The sequence below is a fragment of the Pristiophorus japonicus genome, chromosome 13 (genome assembly GCF_044704955.1).
Source record: "Pristiophorus japonicus isolate sPriJap1 chromosome 13, sPriJap1.hap1, whole genome shotgun sequence".
NCBI lineage: Eukaryota > Metazoa > Chordata > Chondrichthyes > Pristiophoridae > Pristiophorus > Pristiophorus japonicus.
Window position 1 is genome coordinate 170,445,666 of NC_091989.1, and position 22,494 is coordinate 170,468,159.

Genomic DNA, 22,494 nt, shown 5'->3' on the forward strand with positions numbered 1-22,494 from the left:
CCAGTTCATGACAGCAAGCCAACTCCTCCCCAGTTGTGCGGGACCATCCCCCGGGACAATCCAGAGTGGCAACCTGTTCTCCAAATCTTTGTGGGACACGGCTACCGAGGCGCTGCCTAGCACTGGAATGATCTCCTTTGTATATGTCCGTAGCTGTGCGTCAATTGACAATAATTTTGGCCTCCTGGCCTTGGACACCCACAACCTTTCGAACTGTTTGATACTCATCAGGGACTGGCTGGCCCCCGTGTCTAGCTCCATTAATACTGGGATGCCATTGAGGAGCACTTCCATAATTATCGGTGGCGTCCTGGTATATGAACTGTATATGTGCTCCACTTGAACTCGATGAACTTCAGCTTCCAGCGGTTTCCCCCAGTATTCATTTGGCCTCGTAGGGCTTACATCGAGCCCGTCCTCCTCATACATCATCCTGGCTGCAGGCTTCCTGCACATACGTGCCAAGTGACCATTGACGTTGCAGTTTCTGCAGGTAAATTGCTGATACCTGCAAGCTCTGGCTGGGTGTTTGCCTCCACACTACCAGCATGAGCTGGAGGCCCCGTTGTTGGAAACAAAAGGTCCATTACCAGTCGATCATCTCTGACTGTCTCTGTAACTGTCCTTAAGTGCACCATTAACAAGTGTTGATGGCTCCATTACTGGCCGCATTGTCCATTGCGATGGCATGAATTGCCATTCAGCTAGCCATTGTCTCTGTGTCATCCACCGAGGACAACGCTTTGACATCATTCCAGTTCAGCTTGATTTTCTCGTGCCAATTTCTGCTGAACAGCATTGGAACATTACCTGAGATGATCCATAATGATAGATCTTGAATCACACCATCATATGACACATTGACTATTGCACTGCCAATCACCGGTATGAGTTCCTTAGTGTAAGTTCGCAACTTGGCATTGACTGGACTCAGCTTAGGCTTCACAGCCTCAGTGTCCCACAGCTTGTCAAATGTCCTTCGGCTCATTATCGACTGACTCGCACCCATGTCCCGCTCCAGTGATACAGGCACGCCATTCAGCTTCACATTAACCATTATCGGCTGGCTCTTTGCCAAGAACAAATACAGACCATACACTTCCTCCTCGGGTTATGTATCCGGGCCAGCACTGGATTGGTCATCTTCAGCAATGTGATGAGCAGCAGCACACTTGCTCAGTTGTGGGCACATTTTCTGAAGATGCCCCATTTTTGAACAGCCATTACAGGAGTATTGTTTAAACCGACACTGATGAGGCTGATGATTGCCCCCACGATACCAACAGGGTGAAATCAGACTCGTACCAGTTGGCGGACTCTGAGCAGCTGCAGGTTTCACATAAACATTCGAATGGGCCCTGCCATAAGCAGCTCTGCCAGAAGATGATACAATCTTGTTTACCTGCCGTGGAGCTCCGACTCTTCGATGGTATCTGCCTCAAATTATCATCAGTCATCATGCATGCCTGTGCAGTTGTGATGGCCTTTTTCAAATCCAGTTTCTCTTCGGCCAATAACTTCCGAAGAATCACATCGTGCTTGATGTCTATTACGAAGAAATCTCTCACCATGTCTTCCAACATGTTCCCAAACTTACACGGCTCAGAAAGACATCATAGGTCGGCGACGAATCCCGACACATCTTGGCCCTCAGCACGAACATGCGTATAAAAGCGATAGCGTGAGATGATGATCCCCTCTTTTGGCTAAAGGTGGTCACACACCAAAACACACAAATCCTCAAACTCTTTGTCCATTGGAAGTAAAGGCGAGAGAAGGTTCTTCATGAGGCTGTAAACTTTCTGACCACGAACGGTGAGGAAAATTGCACTGCGCCGAACTGCATCAGCCTCTCTCTACATTTTGTTGGCCACAAAATATTGATCCAGGCGGTCAACGAAATCCGCCCAATCCTTGCCACCCACGGATTTGTGAAGAATTCCAATAGTGCCCATTGTACATGCGAAGGTTCTTAATTTACCTTGTCGCCAAATGTAATGACTCAAGAGTCTTGTTACTGTAAACTGCGTCAGTTGTAAACCTGATCCATCTTTATTCGTGCCCAAAGTACCCGTGTGACATAGTACCCGCGCTTATATACACCTGTGACCACGCACATGCACATACAGCCCGATGACCTCCGACAGTAGCGCCCTCTGGTATCTGGTGACCCAAGGCATCAATACATAACACAAAGAAAAGAGACCCAACCTGTTAATCCCTTCTTGATATGTATACCCTCACATCAGTTATCAGCATCTGGTATATTTGTGGCTCTCTTGCTCTCACCCTGGCTGGGAACAGGTAACCCACATACCACAGTTGAGAGAACATTATCATTCCTTATGACCTCAGAATACAATGTACCAACATGATGTCACCCAGGGTCTACACAGCAAGTGGAGAGAATCTAATATGTTGAACACGTTCAGATCTGCTAAATATTTTAGCAAGGGGTCTCATAACATTTTGCAACAATGTGTGGAGTGTTTCTGTTCTTCCTGCAGCTTGCATTAATTTTAAAACATCAGTTTTTCATATAGTATTTAAGACATGTGGGGAGATTCAACTGCAGCTTCCCTCAGGGGGAAAAAACACAGCCAGCCACCAACTTGATTCAATCTCTAGCCACCATTAGGGTAATTCATTTTTAAAAATTCGTTCTTGTCGGGAACACCTAACGGCAAGATTACTATTTATTGCCCATCCTTAGTTGAGCAGAGAGCATGAAAAAACTACCACAGTAGGTCAGACGTGGTAGGGGTGACAGGTTCCATTCGCAGAAGGACTTTACTCAACCAGTTGGATGTCTTACAATGATCCACGACCATTTTCTGGTTTTAGTGCGCAAATGACCAGATTTATTGAACTCAATTTCTCAATTTGCCACGGTGGAATTTGAATTGAATAATCCCTGCATTACTAGTCCAGTACCATAACCACTATGCTACCATACCAATTTGCTACAGTAAGTGTTTTGTTATCACCCAGATCTGCTCAGAAACCGACTCTTTGGCTCAGGGCATTTTATGCAAAAGTGTAGTGCTTCGGCTACACGCAGTAATTGAGGACATGCATAAAATCTGCCGTGGGATAGCATGCCATATCGAATCAGTTGGCCCAGCCACAATCCATACATGCCAACATGAGGGGAGGCTAAATTTGTGTGCAAATGAGACAATTATCATCACATGCACAGGAAGCACCTGCTTCACTCTATATCTGCAGCGTCATTAAATTAAAGGGCCATCTTATTCTGAATTAAAATGGTCAGAAATAGGCTGACATTAGGATTACAACTATTCCTATTTTGATTAAATTGGAATTAGTGTTCACAGTTAACACCTACATAATGAAGTTTGGCAATTAATTGTCTTGGTGATTAGGGATTTTGCTAGATAGGTTTCCTGACAGTATCCTGGCTGAAATGCTGAAGATCTTGCACCACATGTAGCCGCTAGTTGCTAAGCTATGGCACTAGTATCTACCTGACAATGAGGAAGACTGCCTCGGTATAGCCTACCTACAACCATAGGAACATGAAAATGTAGGCCATTTGGCCCTTCGAACCTATTTCTTCATTCAATTCTACCATGGCTGAATCGTATCTAAAATCCATTTACCCGCCTTTGTCCCATATCCCTTCATATTCTTACCTAACAAAAATCTATTGATCTCAGTCTTGAAAATTTTAATTTACCAAGCATCCAAAGCCATTTGGGGAAGAGAATTCCAGATTTCTTCTCCCCCTTGAGTGAAAAGGTGCTCTTGATTTCACTCCTAAATCTCCTCGCTCTAATTTTAAGATTATGTCACCAGAGGAAATAGTTTCTCTGTATCTACCCTATCACGTCTTTTTATCCTTTTAAATACTTTGATTAGAACACCCCTCAACCGTTTAAATTCAAATGAATGCAAGCCACATTTATGCAACGTTCTTCATAATTTAACCCTTTAAGCCCTGGTTTAACTTGGCTGCCTGTGTCCTAACTCAGACCAAGTCCCGTTCACCCATCATCCCTGTGCTCGCTGACCTACATTGGCTTCCGGTTAAGCAATGCCTCGATTTAAAAATTCTCATCCTTGTTTTCAAACCCTTCCATGGCCTCACCCCTCCCTATCTCTGTAATCTCCATCAGCCTCACAACCCCCCGAGATATCTGCGCTCTTCAAATTCTGCCCTCTTGAGCATCCCTGATTATAATCGCTCAACCATCGATGGCCGTGCCTTCAGCTGCCGAGGCCCTAAGCTCTGGAATTTCATCCCTAAACCTCTCTACCTCACTACCTCTCTTTCCTCCTTTGAGACTCTCCTTAACATCTACCTCTTTGACCAAGCTGGCTCAATTTCTTCTTATGTGGCTCAGTGTCAAGTTTGTACCTTCTCACACTCCTGTGGAGCACTTTGGGATGCTTTACTATGTTAAAGGTGCTATATAAATACAAGCTGTCGTTGTTGTTGGTATCATTCTGGTGAATCTGTGCTGTATTCCCTCGAAGGCCAATATATATTTTCTAAATATATATTGCCCAAAGCTGAAAGCAGTGCTCCAGATGGAGTCTGAGCAAGGCTCTGTACAACTGAAGCATCACTTCCTCACTTTTGAATTCAAACCTCCTTGAGATAAAGGCCATCTTTCCATTAACCTTTTTGATTATTTTTTGTATCTGTGCAGTAGCTTTTAGTGATGTGTGTACATGGGCACCTAAACCCCTTTGCTCCTCTATTGCTCCTAGTCTCTCACCATGCAGAAAATATTTCAATTTATCTTTCACAGATCCAAAGTGAATACCCTGACACTTCCCTATATTCAACTCCATCTGCCATAACTTTGCCACTCACTTAGTCTGTCTATGTAGTTGCTGTTAGCTTTGAAATCCTTTGCAAGTTCATTTCTATATTCCTTTTTTGCATCTTATTACTATCTATATGTATCCCATTATTGCTTGTTATAGTTCTGGCAGTCCTCTAGATTTCCATTTTCCCTTGCATTGAAAGCCTTTTTGTTTAGTTTGATACTGTCTCTTATTTGTTGACCATGATTGCTTAATTACCAGTGAAGCATTTGCCTTTTAAGGGTATGCACTAGTTTTGTATCTTATCAAATACTTTTTTGAATACAGTGTACTTGTTATTCTTTTAAGGTTTACCCATTAACAGTTCCTCCCAGTTTATTATGGTTAATTAATTTCTCATCCCTTCAAAGTTTGCCTCACTTAAATTTAAAATCTTGGTTTGTGACTCTCCCTCCTCCTTCTCAAACGTAATATAAAATGCAGTCACACTATTGTCACTATTTTCGACCTGCTCCCTTACTGTGAAATTGTTAACTGATTGTGATTCATTACTCATCATTAATTCCAGTATAGCCTGTTCCATTGTTAGTTCATTGTTATGGAAAACTATCCCAAATACATTCTAGAAATGAATTGCCTTTACGACTTGATATGTTCTGCTTCTCGCAGTCTATGTCAAATTAAAATCACCTTTTATAACCACTTTTTTTTTGCTACCCTGATCTCTGTATTTATACATCCTGCCATTACATTACTATTATCAGGAGATCGGTAGATAACTTCTACCAGAGTCTTCATCCATTGCTGTGTTTTAAATCTACCCATTGTGTTGTGTTCACTCTTCTCAAATGGCTCAACAGCCACTTAATTAGTTGATGTAAAATCTCATGTCATTAAGTAAACTATAAAGAATGAAATGCCAGGTTGACTAAATCTCAACTTTAGTAAAGTTCGCTTCACTGACAGCTCTTCACTGAATTTTGTAGATGCAGTCTTGGAGAGGAGGTACACTCTTTTTGTCCAATGGCTGTTAACGCCACCAAAGTCAGATGCCAGTGCACTGGTCTTGAGGTTGCTAATAGAGTCAATGCTGTTTCTCCTCCCCCTCCCCCCTCCACCTTCCGACCACTGAAGAGATCAGGAAGAACTTGCCTGAAAGTACACAGACTGCTGCAGTTGTGTATTTGCACTCTTCCCTTGGAGAATAGTGGGAAGTGCTGGAAGGATTCGCAGTCTCCAGACATGAATGAGGAAGTGAGCCTCTCAGCGGATATCTTTGAGCAGAGGATGCTTGTTCTTGGTGTTTCCACTTTAATTAGCTCCAGGAGAAGCTCTGTGCAGCAAGGTTTGGGTGGTCTGAATGAATGTGTGTCAACATCTGGGTCAGACTGAATGACATTAGTAAGGCTATTGAAGAAGGCTTGTCCAGCCCAAAATCTGAAGTGCGGCGTTTCCGAGCTGCTGTGGTATGTGCTGTAGCTGCCTCAGTAAATGAGATCATAGCATACAGTGTACCGCTCATAGTGATGGTCCCACTGTACCAACGGAAATCATCAGTGACAAAATTCAGGAATTTACGGACCTGCTTTGACTTATTAAGGGTAAGATGGTTCATAATCAGCGATTCCATTAGCTGATACAGGTGCATTGTCCTATGTTGCAGGATAGTGCCTCTTGTTTTGGTATACCTTTCTGATGTCTTTTCTGAACATGGCTCCGGTTGGGGTAGAGTGTAGAATGTTTCAGTATGAGGGGTGTTGCAGTTGTGTGGGGTGGACTGGTTGGGCTGGGTGCTCTTTACCTTTCCGCCATTGTTCATTATTCATAGATTTATATCAGGGCTGCTGACTGAGGGCTGTGTGGCTCTTTGTCGGCTGGCGCGGACACGATGGGCTGAAACGTCTCCTTCTGCGCTGTAAATTTCTATGTTCTATATTTCTATGTTTATAAGTTTGAGGCAAGGCCGCAAGCGGGGTGTGATGGTTGCCTTCAGGCTAGTGGCAGTACTATATAAACTCAAAGTCCAGCATAAGATTTGTAGAACACTCCTCTGACTCATTGGATGTAAGAACAAGGTGGTATAAACTTGCCTCGGGCGGTAGTGCAGGATGGTCGGTGGAGAATCGTCAGCCCGCCCATTTTCTTTTCCATTGAAATCCAAGATGAATTCATACCCAATATGTCTCAGGATGTTCTTGGCTGATGTGAGTGCATCAGGTTTCCTCTCCACTAGAGGCAGAGGGCCTCCTGCTTTCTCAAAACTAGATAGTAGAGTTTCTCAGCCATCAGCCACTGGCACCCCCCCCCCCGCCCCCCCGCCCCCTCCAGATTAGCACTATAATCATAGGAGCACAATGGCTAAATAAATGCAATCGATTTATATCATCCATTTATTTGAATGCACCCATTTTGGTTATAATACACACACATTTCTAAGCATAAATACAGCTTTTCACACATTGCACTTCTTTAAGGCATATAACCATGTGGACGCATTGATGGACTTGCATAGTAATGTCCATTACAGTTAAGTAAAGGCTAAATAATATGTCATGCTGCCTATGCCTGCGCTGAACGCATCAAAGGTTATCAGCACATGCTTGTGATGATGAGTTACTGGTAAGGTGCAAACAAATAGGATGGAAAGAGGGCTTGACAGGGCAGATGCAGGGAGGATGTTTCCTCTGGTTGGGAAGTCTCGAACCAGGGGTCACAGTCTCTGAATAAGGGATCGGCCATTTAGGACTGAGATGAGGAGAAATTTCTTCACTCAGAGGATGGTGAATCTTTGGAATTTTCTATCCCAGAGACTGTGGAGGCTCAGTCTTTGATCATATTCAAGAAAGACATCGATAGATTTTTGGATTTTACAGGAATCAAGGGATATGGGGATAATGAAGGAAAGTGAAGTTGAGGTAGAAGATCAGCCATGATCTTATTGAATGGCGTAGCAGGCTCGAGGGGCCGAATGGTCTACTCCTGCTCCTATTTCTTATGTTCATGTATTATGTCCTTATGTCATTGCGCCTGACACAAATGTTGCGGCTTGAGGGAAAGCACTGTCAGTTGCTGCCAATGTTCTTCTGCTGTTAATGGTCCTTTTTTTCTCAGAAATTTCATGACTCCTTCTCCGCTTGCTTGGTAACTGCATTCTGCAGGTCTGCATGATCGGCCTACAAATACTGTGCAAGGGCTTCAGTCCCAGTGTGCAGGTTGAGACTCATGTTAGGATTACAAGTGTGCCTTGACATTGCCATGATTCACAGTTGCACTGTATAGTCATTGTTTCCCAGCAGCCTACCATCAAAACCCCCCTTCTCTTGGAACCGCTCGCGAATATATTGACACAGGATGTATGAACCATGGATGCTCCAAAGGAAATGAGCACAAATGCGTATAAGTTAGAAGTTGCATAACATCTGTTCGTTCAGGGAATGAAAGCCCTTTCAATATATGTAACCATTGGATGACAATCAAGTAGTAACAGTGTACAATGGATTATTCCTGGAAACCAACTTGGGACAACTGGTTGTGAGTGCCATATCCGTCTTTCACTCCCATTCTGCGCCTGTGGCCAAACAGGCTACTAATATTGTAATTGTAATCTTCCCTGCATGTTCACCTATCCGGGGCAACTCCATCTCAGGCCAGGAACAACAAGTGCCAAGGGAGAATTTATCACACGGAGCAGCAACAATCAGTATTAAAAGTCATTAATAAGCACTAATGGCAGTATGTAGGCACCAATGTTCCCTTTAAGCTGTGCGCGCTTGCGGCCATGCCCCAATCTGAAAGGCTCCACACAGGCCACTCACCGGCTTTAACATTGTAAATACTGCGCTTGCACAGAAATTTAAAGGGAAAGCGCCGCTCACTCGGAACATTGGTTGGCACGTGCCTTTTTCACAGGGTGGCAAATAGAAGTAGTGCTACAACCACCATCTGATGCTGCCAGTGCTTTGCGTTGAATTATCTGCCTTTTTAATGCCAAACTCTTCAGGTGCTAGCAGTGGAAAATTGAAGAGAAACCAAAAAAAGAAGCCCATTATTCTTCAACTGAACCAGTAAAAGATGTGTGTCCTGAAAGGGTTAAAGTCTTAACTTGCGATCCTGCTCTTTTGGCACTTTGTGTGAGGTGCACTGGTTGACCTCAGCAGTACAGAGGGCTCTAATTTGAAATGAATTTGTAACTAGTTCAACCTGTAGCCCAGTGGGTATGGGATTTCCTTTATAATAAATTCCAGATTTTAACTTTGTTGATAGATGTCTTAGGGTTCTTTGTGCTCCAAGGGTCAAGCACCCTGTAAAAGGTGTTTACTGCTGATTGACTCAAGTAGAGCCAGAAGGTGTAGGTTGATATATTATATAAAATTGGCTCAGCATATATCATCATTTATCATGCTGTAACCTCTCCATAATTTAGTAGACCATCTTGGATCTGAGCAAAGTAACTATGTCCAATTTTCTTCCCTGTCGAGTTCTCAATCTTTATTATTTCCAAGGAATCTTCAGGATTTTTTCCCAATACAATTGCAATTACAAAATGTAGAAAGTTAATAGACGACAATCTAATTGGGGATGGGATAGTGCAATTGTGTACCACACATTTGATGTGATGTTCTTTAATGTTCTCCCATGCACCTGTTTTTTTATGGGGTATTAAAAACAAGCAGTCTTACAGTTATTTCTTGTCCAGTCAGGTGTCTGCATTTTGCAGCGTGTATTCAGCACATTTAGCAAAACGACAGGAGCAGAGGCATATTTTAGTCTTTAATGATGAAACAAGACAGGAAGTTAAGAAAGTACGGACCAGTGGAGGTGATAGAGATAGTGGATGGAGGAAATGCAGTGGATGTGGTGTACAGGGAACTTTTAGAAAGCACGGTATCAAACAGGAAAAGGAAAGAATGACTTGCATTTCTATAGCGCTTTTCATAACTTCAAGACATCCCAAATTGCTTTACAGCCAATTAAGTACTTTTTGAAGCATAGTCACTGTTGTAATGTGGGAAACGCCGCAACCAATTTGCGCACAGCAAGCTCCCACAGACAGCAATGTGATAATGACCAGATAACCTGTTTTTTGTTATGTTGGTTGAGGAAAAAATATTGGCCAGGATGCTGGGGCTAACTCCCCTGCTCTTCTTCAAAATAGTGCCATGGGATCTTTTACGCCCACCTAAGAGAGCAGACAGGCCAAGGGTCTACTGGAGAAGAAGGATATGGAATTCGGAAGAGCGTAGCTAATTGGATTGAAAACTGGTTGAAAGGGATGGAAGTGAGGGCAATTTCTCACAGTGGATGGAAGTATCCCACAGGATTCTGTGTTGTGATCGGTCTTGTTCACTGTGCACATAGGACTAGAGGGAATGCTGCACAGATTTGCAGACAAATAGTAAAATAGGAGACATAGTGGTGATTTTCGCTTTGTGTGGACATTGGATGGGTAGAGGTGGGACCATTGCACTGTTTGCCTGAACTCCTTCACGAGAGGTCCAAACCATTATGAGGACCAGACCGCAATATCCATTTGAACAGCAAGCTGGAAGGAGTGGTTGGAAATATAGGTCCTACATGGACCCAAGCCAGAAATAAAGGCACGGATCTTGACAGTGGGAGGGGCAAAGTTTTGGTTGGGAAACCGAGAAGTCTGGGTTTCGCTGCATGCTGTGGATTGTTAACTCCACTGCGCGCTTCTTTTTCCTTTGCCTGGATCCCCGCCCGGAATACAGCCTGATTGACAGGCTTAGCTCCCAGCCAGGCGGGCAGCACTCTGGAGCAGGCCACAGGACCAGGTAAGGAGCCTGCAGCTGCTACTAGGAGCATGTGGGTGGGGGTTGGGGGGGGTCTAATCCCAGACCCCGAGGGGGGACCGATGAGGGGGGACCGATCCCCATTCAGAAGGTCAATGTATGAGGAAGGGGGGGTGTTCTGATGAGTGGAGGTGTTCCGATCCTAGGGAAAAAGGTAAGCTTTCGAGGGAGTTGGGAAGAAGCACTCCTGCTCCTCCTGGCCCACAATCAATGCTGCAAAGGCACGGACCTTCTCCCCTCCCTTGAGCCGGCTAGGTTCAAAATTTGAGGCTGCCAGCCTCATTAAAATATTTAAATTTCCAAACTGGAATTGCATCTATTGGAGGCGAGTTGGGGTCAGCTTTAAGATTTTAAAAATGTTAACATCTCGCCGACCCCAACCCAACTGTTTTTGGGCTTAAAATTCACCCCAATGGGTGGACGTGGGGGGAGGGAGGGTGGGGGAATAAACCACTCTGGATTGTGTGTGGGGGGGGGGGGGCAATGGAGATGGGCTGGAAGAGGGTAGGAAACCTTTTGTGGAGCCAAGAGGAGCATTCACCCACAAAGCCACAGCGATTCTGGCTGCATTCTCTGAGCGGCCTGCAGCAGTTGTGTTTAGGCTGCTCACTGCTCAACACCTGTTACCAATGGATAGAATGTGGCACACAATCCACCCATTGTTCGCTACAACTGTAAGACCACAATTGCATATTTAAAGTGCCCCCACAACCCCCAGGCCTGAATGCAGAGAGTAGGTTACCCGCAGGTATCCAAATGTGCCTCAGTTTGTAATGTATGCACCTGTGGGTAGGTTCACAGGTTTCGAGAGCTGTTGCAAATCCCCTCCATGCTTTTCAGTTCTGCGTGGAGGGGATTCCTGTACGGGCTGCTCTTGCACACTCTCTACGTTGCCATCCTCGTCTGCCATCCGGACACGCCATGGCATACCATCTTACCGTCCGGAGGAGACATGGGTCCCCAGTGGAGTGGTCTCTACGCAGGAGTTCTCCCTTTATTTATTGGGAACTTGGCCTGGAGGGTGTTTCACGGAGTAGTGCCATGCAATAAGTTTTTAAGTTGGTTCACGGACTCCCAGGCCATCTGCAATTTCTGCGGTCTATGTCGAATGTGTGAGGTTGCAGTCCCTATTCCAATATTTGAAGGGGTTGCTCCTCAAATTCTGGTTGCACTTCAGTCCTACACTCCTGATCTTTGGGCACCCTGTGAGGAGGGGAGCGGGCAAGTTGGAAGGCCTCCTCGTAGGAATGCTCCTGGGCATGGCCAAGGTGGCCATAAACCAGTCTAGGCAGCGGGCGGTCGAGGGGGTCGTTCAGCCCGACCACCTGCCTCTCTTCTGTGGTTACATCCGAGCCAGGGTGTCCCTGAAGATGGAGCACACGGTGTCCACCGGTACGCCCATGGCCTTCCACGAGATGTGGGCGCCGGAGGGACTGGAGTGGATCATCACCCCCGGCAACCAAATTTTAATTTGACTGTTTAAAGTTTAATTTCTTTAAATTGTCGGTTTTGGTGCCCCTTTAACATAGGGGCATTTGATTTACATTTGATTTACAGGTGCAACTGAAATCATCATCATCATAGGCAATCCCTTGGAATCGAGAACCACAGTCCCTGCCACAGGTGGGACGTACAATCGTTGAGGGTAAGGGAGGGTGGGACAGGTTTGCTGCACGCTCCTTCTGCTGCCTACGCTTGATTTTTGCATGCACTTGGCGATGAAACTCGAGGCACTCAGTGCCCTCCAGGATGCACCTCCTCCACTTAGGGCAGTCTTTGGCTAGGGACTCCCAGGTGTCGGTGGGGATGTTGCACTTTATCAGTGAGGCTTTGAGGGTATCCTTGTAACGTTTCCTCTGTCCACCTTTGGCTCTTTTGCCATGAAGGAGTTCCGAGTAGCAACTGAAATAGTTGTAGAGCTGTTGCATTATGAATTCCTTAGCCAGTCACATAATGCTCATAAAACTCAATAAAACTCCAGTCAGTTGTGTCTCGGTCATCCACGATGAGGTATGCAGTTGTGAGCCCAGTGAATGAACTGGTAATGTATAGTGTGATTGTTAAACCTTTAATAATAAACCAACTATTTCTTAATAGAAAAAGTAAAATACTGCGAATGCTGGAATCTGGAATAAAAACAGAAAATGCTGGAAATCTCAGCGGGTCAGACAGCATTTGTGGAGAGAAAGCAGAGTTAATGGTCGATGATATCTTCATCAGAACTGGAGAGTATTCGAAAATAAATTAGTTCTTAATAGCAATGTGTTATTAAGCAAAGAACCCATGAAACAAATATATTACACCATTAAAACAAGAAGTTGGAGACGAGCTGCGGTCACGATCTAAAAATGACTTATTTTAACTACACACCTGCCCCCAACCCACCTGTTCTTGGGGGTTTAAAATTCCCCCTGTGCCAATATTCAATATTAGATTGGCTAGGTGGATGGAGGAAATGGGATTGAAGGGATATGGTAACATGGGGCTAAATGTGATTAGAACTACTTTCTGATGTGGAGGGTACCAAATGATCTGTTTCAATTTGTATATGGTATCCATATTGTAACTTCTATGTCTATGTAGAACATCCAGGCTATCATTATGTACCAGGTCGAAGTGTACTACAAGGTCTTTCTTGTAATCAGTAACAGGAGAGCCTACGTTATAGTATTTAATATTGTGTTACTTGTTACAATAGGGGCAGCACGGGCCAGCCCACACTGTGATATGTGTGCGCACTAGGTCCATGCAGCAGAGCGGGTCTCCAGTCATCTTGGATACTCCTTGCCACTGGACCAAGATCTAGCTCTGTCAAGTCCGTGTGGTGGCTGGTGTATCCATGCACAGGCATCTTCCACCCTTCAGGATGTAGTTCAGGACCTGGAATTTTAGGTCCTTCATTGGAACACATGTGAACTTATCCTTTTTTGGCGTGGAAGCAAGCCATCCTCATTTCGAGAGACCGCCTCTGGTGATGATGATGATTTGTTACAAAGTTACACGTATGCCCAGCATGATGTTTTGGCAGCCATTTTCCGCTGGAAGAATAGGCACATTAAAAGTAAACTTACTTATCAAATAAACATATGTTTGAAACCAACTTGCAGCAAAATGCATAAGCATTTAACTAAATGGTGCTCAAGGGGTGCAAGAAATGATAAATAAGGACCAATTTACAAAGTCAGGGGACAAAATTGCCCTGCACCTTGATTGGGAGCAGTAACCTTCTGGGCAGGGAAGTTTAGCACCCGGCGCAGAAGACCCGTCCCCACCGCGGAATTGCTCTTATTGCCCCTCAAAGGAAGTGGAGAGCAATCCCGCATGCTCACTTCCTTTGGCGGCAGTAACCGGGGCACTACTGGAAAGCTGACGCGCTTCAATGCCCCTCCCCTTCAATTAAACGTGCACTCTGCAAGGCCTCTGATGGGCTCTACTAGGCCACCAGGGTAGCGTGCGACCGGGCCAGCAACCCGCACCCAAAAAGGAGTGCCGGGCTGCATGATAGCATTCCAGACCACGCTAGGGGAGCCATGGTCGAGCTGACCCGAGAATCGGCCGACAAAAAAAGATGGCTGTCTGAGACTCTGGCGCCCTCCCCTTTCAGGACAGCCCGAGAGTGGATGTCGGCCAACTTCGCAAGCTGTGACGCTGACATTGACATTTGCTCGCGTCTGCCTTGCACACCATGGGGCAATTTCCCCCACGGGGCGTTAAGGGGTTGGCGTGGGGCGGTGAGGGTTCAACGTGATGGCGCTGACTTTATCGCCAGTTGCGCGGTGACCTTGGGCGCTAACCACGGGGCACGGCGCTGCCATGGCAGTGGCTCCACAAACTCTCAGGCAATTTCCTGGGCGGCAGTAGCGACCCCCTCTCCCGGGCAAAAAGTGTCTTTGTTCCATATACCAACGAGCTGAAGGCATGAGAGGCGATTTTGTAGACGCTGATCCCTTTGGGAGTGTATTGTCATCCCATTATATTACCTTGCTTTGTATTGTATTATATATTGCCTCCATATGCAGCTGATCTGCAGTTAATTTCTGTCATCAATAACATCTGTTGAATTTGCACTGCTCTCACAGGGATGAGCTGCATCACATTTTAATCAAAAATATTAAAAGTAGATTTGATTTTGAGCCAATTCCTGACTTTAAAATTGGTGCAAGTTCCTGTCAATTATTAGTTATAAGCAGTTCCTCTGGGACCTACCATTCAAACAGGACTTCAAACAGTTCGTGGAAGATCAAAAATATAATGTTGGATGGACAATTTGAATTATATCATGAAATTGCAACCAGTAGAAATGATGATAGCTGGCAGGGCTCTAAATATACCTAGTCAACCCTTTCAATGATTCTGCACAGAAACATTATTTAAGTATCAGAGATAATAATGTACATCAGACAGGTTAAATTAGTTGTGGGGAGTTCAAAACTAGGGGCCATGAATATAAGATAGTCAACAATAAATCCAGTCGGGATTTCAGGAGAAATCTCTTTACTCAGAGAGTGGTGAGAATGTGGAATTCTTTACCAAATGGAGTGCTTGAGGTGAATAGCATTGATGCATTTATAGGGAAGCTGGATAAACACATGAGGGAGAAAGGAATAGAAGGATATTTTGACAGGGTAAGGCGAGAGAAGGCTCGGGTGGAGCACAAACAGAGCATAGACCCGGTGGGAGAATGGTCCGTTTCTGTGCTGTAAAATTCGATGGAGTCTTCATTCTCTTTGACTGGGACTTTGAAGGTTGTGTGGGGAACTGTTTACAGAAAATAAAAGACTTCCCATTCTCCATTGTTATCTTCGGATATCTAGAGGAAGCAAAGGATACATGAACTATCCCAGATATCAATGCACTCGGAGTTCTCCCTCTCTCCAAAATTGCAGTTACAGAAATTACTAAATCAAACCTGTCAATATGTACCTCAGGAGTTGCAGACTCATATCCATGAATTGATATTGGACATAGCTTGTACCTTGGAACTACTGTTGACAATTCCTCACCCCTAATAAAAAGCCTTTTCATTCTTCATTTCTGTTCACTCTGTACATCAATGATTTGGAAATGTGGCTGGTGGCGGTGCTTTGAAAACTTATAGAATCATAGAATTTTACAGCACAGAAGGAGGGCATTTCGGCCCATCATGTCCCTGCTGGCCAACAAGAGGCTATCCAGCAGAATCCCACTTTCCAGCTCTAGGTCCGTAACCCTGCAGGTTACAGCACTTCAAGTGCACATCCAAATACTTTTAAAATGTGGTGAGGGTTTCTGCCTCGACCACCCTTTCAGGCAGTGAATTCCAGAAATTTATGCCCCCTGGTTGTTGACCCCTTTGCTAAGTGAAATAGGCCCTTTCTATCCACTATATCTAGGCCTCTCATAATTTTATACACCTCAATGAGGTCTCCCCTAAGCCTCACCTGTTCCAAAGAAAACAAATCCAGCCTATCCATCTGTCCTCGTAGCTAAGATTCTCCACTCCCAGCAACATCCTCGTAAATCTACCCTGTACCCTCTCCAGTGCAATCATGTCCTTCCTGTAATGTGGTGACCAGAACTGCACGCAGTACTCCAGCTGTGGCCTAACCAGTGCTTTATACAGTTCAAGCATAACCCCCCCATGCCTCGGCTAATAAAGGCAAGCATTCCGTCTGTCTTCTTAACCACCTTATCTACCTGGCCTGCTACCTTCAGGGATCTGTAGACATGCACTCCAAGGTCCCTTTGTTCCTCTATACCTCTCAGTGTCCTACCATTTAATGTGTATTCCCTTTCCTTGTTAGCCCTCCCCAAATGCATTACCTCACACTTCTCTGGATTAAATTCCATTTGCCACTATTCTGCCCACCTGACCAGTTGATTGATATCTTCCTGCAGTCCGCAGCTTTCTTCTTCATTATCAACCACACAGCCTATTTTTGTATCAAATGCAAACTTCTTAATCGTAACCCCTATATTCAAGTCTCATCATTATCATAGGCAGTCCCTCGGAATCGAGGAAGACCTGCTTCCACTGTTAAAATTAGTTCTTAGGTGGCTGAACAGTCCAATACGAGAGCAACAGACTCTGTCACAGGTGAGACAGATAATCGTTGAGGGAAGGGTTGGGTGGGACAGGTTTGCTGCACGCTCTTTCCGCTGCCTGCACGTGAATTCTGCACGCTCTCGGCAATGAGACTTGAGGTGCTCAGTGCCCTCCCGGATGCACTTCCTCCACTTAGAGCGATCTTTGGCCAGGGACTCCCAGGTGTCAGTGGGGATGTTGCACTTTATCAGGGAAGCTTTGAGGGTGTCCTTGTGACGCTTCTTCTGCCCACCTTTGGTTCGTTTGCCATGAAGGAGTTCCGAGTAGAGTATTTGCTTTGGGAGTCTCGTGTCTGAGATGTGAACTATGTGGCCTGTCCAGCGGAGCTGATCAAGTGTGGTCTGTGCTTCAATGCTGGGGATGTTGGCCTGGTCGAGGATGCTAATATTGGTGCGTCTGTCCTCCCAGGGGATTTGTAGGATCTTGCGGAAATATCGTTCGTGGTATTTCTCCAGCGACTTGAGGTGTCTACTGTACATGGTCCATGTCTCTGAGCCATACAGGAGGGTGGGTATTCAAGTCTAGATCATTGATGTATATCACAAAAAGCAAGGGACCTAGTACTGAGCCCTGCAGAACCCCACTGGAAACATCCTTCCAGTCACAAAAACATCCATCAACCATTACCCTTTGCTTCTGATGCTAAATTAGTAAACTTAGTAAAGGAAGCTACAAAGTGAGATTATTTATGGTGGAACGGGTAAATAAGTAGCAGAAGGAAGTCAATGTCAAAAAGTATAAGTTGCTTTATTTAGTTTAAAAAAGGTAACAATTATGCTTTGAATGAGGGCAGTCTGGGTTACATGAAAGAACAGATGGATTTGGAGGCTCAGGTTCATGAAGTTAACGAAGGTTCACTAGATTGTTTCCTGGGATGAGAGGGTTGTCCTATGAGGAGACATTGAGTAGTTTGGGCCTATACTCTCTGGAGTTGAGAAGAATGAGAGCTGATCTCATTGAAACAAACAAGATTCTGAAGGGGATAGACAGGGTAGATGCTGAGAGGTTGTTTCCCCTGGCTGGAGTATCTAGAACTAGGAGGCAGAGTCTCAAGAACAAGGGCCGGCCAGTTAAGACAGAGATGAGGAGGAATTTCTTCACAGGGGGTTGTGAATCTTTAGAATTCTCTGCCCGGGAGGGTTGTGGATGCTGAATCGTTGAGTATATTCAAGGCTGAGATAGATAGATTTTTGGAATCTAGAGGAATTAAGGGATATGGAGATCAGGCAGGAAAGTGGAGTTGAGGTCGATGATCAGCCATGATCTTATTGAATGACGGAGTAGGCTCGAGGAGCCATATGGCCTACTCCTGCTCCTATTTCTTATGCTCTTAAACATATAAATTAGCACCCATAAGGCCATAAAGAAAGCTAATGCAATACTGTTTTCTTTTGCAAGAGTATAGAATATAAAAGTTGAGATGTAATGGTGAATCTATATAAACTCTCAGTAAGAGCACAGTTCAGAGTACTGTGTGCAGTTCTGAGCTCCTCACTACAGGAAGGATTTTGAGGTAATAGAGGGCAGAGCGCAGATTCACTCGGATACTGCTCAGTATGAGGAAATACAGATATGAAGAAAGACTAAAAAAAATTAGGGGTTATTTTTGTTATAATGATGCAAATTGTGTGGTGATTTGATAGAGGTGTTTAAAATGGAAAGGATCAGACTGGACAAATAGAAACAATCTTCAACAGTTTCATGTATATAAGAATGATTGACTACAAAACAAAACCTCTAGACTGGAGGCAAGAAGCATGATTTAAAATTTTAAAAGCTGGGCTTGCTGATGAACCCGAAGATGTCCCAAACGTAACCATCCAGAAGATAGCTATCACAAAAGCAAAATACTGTGGTTGCTGGAATCTGAAATAAAAACAGAGCATTCTGGAAATCTCAACAGGTCAGGCAGCATCTATGGAGCGAAAAACAGAGTTAACATTTAAGGTCGATGACCCTTCATCAGAACTGACAAATTTTCAAAATGAACAAATTCTTAAGGAGCACAAAAAGAGGGAGGGGAGAAAAGAACAAAAGGGAAGGTCTGTGATAGGGTGGAAGACAGGAGAGATTAGAGAGACAGAAGAGATGCTGGGCCAACTTGAGATGGTAATGGCAGAAGTTACAAAAAGGTTAGTTTAGATAGGGTCTGAATGGCAGGATAATTACCAGCTGCCATGAGAAACAAAGAGAGAGAAAAAATACATCAGAGCAAAATATGGGTAGAGGTTATGCTCTGAAATTGTTGAGCTCGATGTTGAGTCCAGAAGGCTGTAAAGTGCCTAAACGAAAGATGAGGTGCTGTTGCTTGAGCTTGCATTGAGTTTCATTGGATCAGTGTAGGAGACCAAGAATGGAGAGATCAAAGTGGGAGTGGAGCGGAAAATTAAACTGACAGGCGACCAGAAGCACAGGGTCAAGCTTATGGACTGAACGGAGGTGCTCCGCAAAGCAGTCACCTAATCTGCATTTGGTCTTCCAATGTAGAGGAGACCACATTGTGAGCAATGAATAAATTGAAAGAAGTACAAGTAAATCACTGTTTCACCTGGGAGGAGTATTTGGGGCCCTGGACAATGGGAAGGGAGGAGGTAAAAGGGCAGGTGTTGCATCTCCTGCACTTGCAGGGGAAGGTGCCGTGGGAAGGGGAGGGGGTGCTGGGGGTGATTGCGGAATGGACCAGGGTGTCGCGGAGGGAGCGGTCACTTCAGAATGCTGAGGGGGAGAGGGGAAGATGTGATTAGTGGTGGGGTCACGCTGGAGGTGGCAAAAATGGTAGAGGATGATCCATTGAACGTGGAGGCTGGTGAAGATAGCGATGTTGGGAGCTTGACATTACACCATCTGGATGGCAGCATGTTTATCAGAGAATATTTTGCGTTTCCTTCTGCTGGAATAAGAATAGTAGCAAAGGAATACCTCAAGACCTTAGGACTGATGGTTGCAACAAGCCAGAATCTTAATTAAAGCAATTTAGTCAAATCTTTAACTATTTACTTTGGCACGATAGACACAGTGAGGGAAGTTTAACCCCCACCAAACATCGGGTGAGAAATGGTCGGGGGATGGGGGGGTGGGGGGGGGGGAATGTTAAATTGGTAAATATGTGAAACCCATCATGAACATGCCTACTTCTGGTTTAACCGCAGTGAGTTGGGCTCGGCCATGTACCTCGCCCTGGAGAGATGGGTCAGCGATTTTAATATGTTAACGAGCTTGCATTTCTCAGATTTTGGCAGCCATTTGAATTTAACGACTGTGTGCCGAGTTTCATCGGGCTTGGTGAACCCGGCAGCTAAAGGGAGGTGGGAGATGCCAGATCCGGCGGGAAAGTGCTTTTCCAGCGCTGTTTGTGGGCCAGAAGGAGTGCCTCCCTCTAGCCCGTCAAGCAAGCTTGCCATGTTTCTCCCATCCTTCACGATCTCTTGGCCCACCCGCGGTTTAACCCCGCGTTGTTCCACCCACCCCGCCAATCTCTCCACTCCCCCCCATGATCTTTCACCCACCCCACTGCAATCCCTCCCTCTCTGCTTCCTCACTGTTGCACACTGAACAATCCCACCCCCGCCAACCCCCGATCTTTTTAATTGCCGGACACAACCTGAGCGCTCCTGAGCTGCGGCCTTCTACCGCAGGCTTTCCCACCTGGCAGCCAGCCAGCATCTCAATCTGGTTTCTCAATCTGGGAAACGGAGTAAAAACATTCTCGTGAAGTCCTGTTGTTAAATTCAGCGGGACCCCCTCCTTCCCAGTATTCCTAGATTTCCTCTCCCTGCCCGTAAATATCAAGGTTTTTTTTCTCTTCCCTCCCCCCAAATCAGGAATTTAGAAGCATGCCCAGCACAATTGGAATTTTAAGCCTTGCTTCCATCAATCTGCCCATGAAAATGGACACAAACCACTATGTTTTGTGAATTTATTTTTTTCCAATTTTTTTCCCCCTTCCCAATGCCTTTCTCGCAGTGGTATCGGCCCCAGACTAAAGTTGCCGAAATTCACAGTTTGCACAGTGAATCCTCGTGCAACGTCGATTTTTACCACTGCGCAAATGAAAGGCTGAATATCGGGCCTACTAATGGTAGCGAAGCGAAAACGGTAATTTTGGCGTAAAAATACAATTTTCACTGAAAACCGAATTTCTAGCCCCAACAGTTTTGATCCAGAATTGTATTTTATATATTAATAATGTAATCCAGTTGCAGTCTTAAAACAAAATAAGTACAATTGAAGCTCATTACTAGTGATCTAAGTAATTGGAGTTATTAATAGGAACCATCCTCATGCCCAAAGGGATATAAGGAATGAATTATCCATCAAATTCAGCATCCAAGATAGCAGTGATCGCTCAGTCGCTCAGAGAGTGGTGAACCTGTGGAATTCTCTACCACAGAAAGTTGTTGAGGCTAATTCACTAAATATATTCAAAAAGGAGTTAGATGTAGTCCTTACTACTTGGGGGATCAAGGGGTATGGTGAGAAAGCAGGAATGGGGTACTGAAGTTGCATGTTCAGCCATGAACTCATTGAATGGCGGTGCAGGCTCGAAGGGCCGAATGGCCTACTCCTGCACCTATTTTCTATGTTTCTATGTTTTTCTATAACAACAACAACAACTTATATTTATATAACGCTTTTAACGTAGTTAATCATCCCAGGGTGCTTCACAACAAGCAACATAAGGAGAAATTAGGGCAGGTGACCAAAAGCTTGAACCAAGAAGTGGGTTGCAAGGAGTATCTTAAAGGAGGAGAGGAAGGTAGAGAGGCGGAGAGGTTTCGGCAGGGAATTTCAGACCTTAGAGCCTTGGCAGCTGAAGGCACGGCCACCAATGATTAAAATCAGGGATGCTCAAGAGGGCAGAATTAGAGGGGCGCAGATATCTTGGAGGATTGTGGAACTGGAGGAGATCACAGAGATAGGGAGGGAAGAGGCCATGGAGTGATTTGAAAACAAGGATGAGAATTTTAAAATTAAGGTGATGTTTAACCAGGAGCTAATGTAGGCCAGCGAGCACACGGGGTGATGGGTGAACGGGCAGCAGAGTATTGAATGACTTCAAGTTTATGTAGGGTAGAATGTAGCAGGCAGGTTCAATGACAAAATAAAATATTTACCTTTCAATTATCCCCAACTTGAGACGAGCAATTTGTCAGAATCTCGCATTTGCCATTATTATAAGTGGGACAGAGCTCTCTCCTGAAATGCATGTGTATGTGGAGATCATCCATCATATATGAAGAATAACAAATCAAGAATTAGATCATTTTTAAAGGTTTTCTTCTCCACCCCTTCCACTTCCCCCGCCCAAAAAATTCTCTTTATGGTCCCTGATTTAATAGAATCATAGAAATTTACAGCACAGAAGGAGGCCATTCGGCCCATCGAGTCTGTGCCGGCCGACAAAAAGTTATCCAGCCTAAACCCACTTTCCAGCTTTTGGCCCGTAGCCCTGTAGGTTACGGCAATTCAAGTGCACATCCAAATACTTTTGAAATGTGGTGAGGGTTTCTGCCTCTACCATCCTCTCAGGCAGTGAGTTCCAGACCCCCACCACCCTCTGAGTGAAACAATTTCCCCTCAAGTCCCATCTAAACCTCCTACCAATTACTTTAAATCTATGCCCTTTGGTTATTCATCCTTCTGCTAAGGGAAAGAGGTCCTTCCTATCCACTCCATCTAGGCCCCTCATAATTTTATTTAATTTAAAAAAGAAAAGTGGTGTACCCATCTTTTGATGGAAGTGATGTGGTTGGGCAAAAGAGGACTGGGTAGGTGCAGTGATTAGCGCATTACACAATG